Source organism: Adiantum capillus-veneris, chromosome 15, assembly GCF_014529385.1.
Source record: "Adiantum capillus-veneris isolate H3 chromosome 15, ASM1452938v2, whole genome shotgun sequence".
Classification (NCBI taxonomy): Eukaryota; Viridiplantae; Streptophyta; class Polypodiopsida; order Polypodiales; family Pteridaceae; genus Adiantum; species Adiantum capillus-veneris.
The window spans coordinates 129,934,380-129,937,535 of NC_140945.1; the positions used below are offsets into that span (position 1 = coordinate 129,934,380).

At 36.5% G+C, this 3,156-nt stretch overlaps 1 pseudogene; it reads right to left on the reverse strand.

Moving 5' to 3' along the window:
* Nucleotides 1-753: 753 nt before the first annotated feature.
* LOC147441489 (uncharacterized) lies at nt 754-2,312 on the reverse strand (annotated as a pseudogene).
* Nucleotides 2,313-3,156: the final 844 nt, after the last annotated feature.

The following is a 3,156-nucleotide window of genomic DNA, read 5'->3' on the forward strand; positions in this document are numbered from 1 at the left end:
TTGCAGATAATATAGTAATTAAAAACACTTTACTGAGTTGAAGAACTGCTTACGTCCAATATATAAACAAGTACTTAAAAACACTTTACCGGGTTGAAGAACTGCTTACGTATATAAATTGCTTACGTATTATATAAACAAGTACTTAAAAACACTTTACTGAGTTGAAGAACTGCTTACGTACATAAACACACACATATAAATAAATAAATAAATAAATATTCTTAGACCGACAGTGTAAAGAAATATTGACAAGCTATCAAAATTTTGGCAGCATAACGGCGTGAAAATGCAAACAAAAAAATCCCCATTCCATACTTGCTTCCGTGAAAGCTTGCCTAACTTTCATTAAGATTTGTATACATGAAACCATGATTACGTTTCCAAACATGCTCAAAAAGCATGATTATATTGACAAGCAATCAAAATTGCGGTAGCATAACGGCGTGAAACTTCAAACAAAAGAAATTCCCCATTCCATACTTGCTTCCGTATAACATCCCAATGCTCACGGAAAGAAGAAATTACATATGCCTCGTGTTGGTATATTACTTTGGTAAATCCAAAGCTCTCAAATAACTTCTATCTAGCATAATAAATATGAAATCATGACTGCATTGTTAAGGACGGTCAACACCAACAACATGTCTTCAATCATACAAAAAAAGTGGCACCCAGACACCATGGTCACACGTTGTCACATACAAATCATCAACTAAAAAACACCATAGATAATACCAATGTTGATGTCAATCAAGGGCAGTGTGATCCGGACTCATATTGTTGCCAGTCGGTCTCCTTGTCGCTATCTGCATCAACTGCTGGAATAGCACTTACAGATGGAGCCTTCAAGCGTGAAAGATGTTGCTGAAAGACCTGTGGGTCACTATCTATGCAGAGGCAGTGTCTAGACAATTCAGCGCAAACATGGCCCAAGCCACCACAGCTAGAAAAGATATCAACAATGTAGGTGTGTTTCGCAGTAAATTTCCGCACAAGCCAGCTAAAAAAAGAAAAGAAACATGCGCATTTTTACTTTAAGTAACAGAGTCTAACAAGGTATAGTAGGAAGCATATCTTCTTACCGAAAGAAGTCAAGGCTACGCTCGGTGGCACCTCTAAGAGTGCATCCTCCAATGTACTCTCCTTCAGAATGCTCCACCAGTATTCTAGACTTGGCATCAAAAGAGTTGTTTTCCACGCTCTCTCCATCTCGTCGATCGTAGATAGGACATTGACCCTTATGATAAAACAATCCTAGCAATAGTGTTTCCACCTACAAATTACAATTACAATGTGATCTAATTGAAGAAAACTATGAGCATACTTTTTCAATCAGCAAATACTTTACTTTCTCTCTCAATCTCAATGGTCTTTCGCACAAAACCATCAGGGTTCAAAATAAGGATGGTGTGCATCATTTTGAATCCCATCTCAATGGCATGGGTAGACACAATGCCAAAGTGATCAGTGGCGCTTAAGGTGATACACCACCCATTGTGTGCCACATACTTAGAAGCTATTATGGACACTTTCTTACTTAATTTTTGAGAGAATTGATTCCATGGAGGGACCTGCATATTATGCATTGTTTATTTATTTAAAGTTCCAAAACTATCATAGACTGCCCATTGAGGTTTTGAAGAATGTATACCTTGTTCTACGAAAATTTCTCAACTTTAAAATTTGTTGGAAAATCCACAAACAAAAGAGAGGCCACTTCATTGCTCTTTCCCAATCAACATTGGTTGAATGTAGAAAATCCAAGATCCTGCAGACAATCAAACACATGTATTTCAAACATTCACAACACACACCACGCATAGTCAATCTTTCTTCTCACATGTATTTACCATTTTTCATCATCGATAGCTATTTTGTAAACATCTAGCATGTTGCCAGTAAACGGTCACATCATAATCTATGGAAGGCACTGCATAATTTGAGCATAAAATATTTCATCAAGACATGTTGAGTAAACAGAAAGTGACAATTAGATATCTTTACAAGCAAGTTTACCTGTGGAACCTTGAGCACCTTTTTTGTTCTTTTTGGGGGACTTCTCAGGCTTTTTGGATTTAACAAACTCCAATCGTTTCTTTATAGAGGAGACTGTACTAGTGTTTAGTCTTTTTGAAGAGGTGGCTTTCTTGGAAGCCAAGCCAAATCTCCTCAATACCCTCTTCATTTCTTTCAAGAATGTGCTCTAAAGCAAACAAAAATATGTTTTCTCACAAACATAGACTAAATATTATGAGCACTTTAAGAATTTTGTACTTTTTATAAATGCCAAAAATAACCTTTATATAAGTTCCCTTCGTCACGTGGGTAGGTGCCTTGAGTATAATCTAGTCACCAAGGGCATTACTCAATTTTCCAAGCAAGCAAACCATAATCTCTCATCCATAGTGCATACATACACTCCTCACAAGAGAGGTCCCTCCAACTTTCAACAACAACTGGCAACTTCTCCAACAAAGTTTGATCATAAAGCTGAATTATCCATCTACATAAAATGCGTTTAACTTTCTTTGAGCTCCTTTATCGAGTGACTTATTTATTATACAAACTCTAAGTGCAAAATAGAATATAACCATAAAGATATCAATTGTATTACCTGAATAATACTCTTCTCAAAGATTCCATGAGCTCTTGAATTTTTCTCGTCCGACTCTTTTGTGTTGAGCTTACTCCAAAGCTCCACAAAAGTTTTATCAATGTGCTCTCTCAACCGGTGATGAAACCATGCTTCAAAGCCCTCCGGCATTTTATCAATCATTTTCCCTTTGATCCTTAAGCATTGCTTCAAGATACTTCCCCAATACCATTCTTTACGCAAGTATATTATAAATTTCATTGCACGAATATAACGCTCAAAAGTAACATCATCTACACGGAAATGCATCAAAGAGTACAATATTTCCTTTTTCCTATAGAGAAAACAATAAGCAAACCATAAATGCATTCATTTATTTGATGATTTCATGTGCATTTTTGAGCCAAGGATTATTACCTGTTTGGTGATATTCTAGAAGTTTCCAAAGAGTGGACCTTGTCTCTTGTAAAGCCACGCGATCCTTTTCTCTTATCCAATTGAAGTTAAGTAACAAAGAGAAGAACCCTTGGGTCATTGGTGGGGTTGGCAATGACCAACAT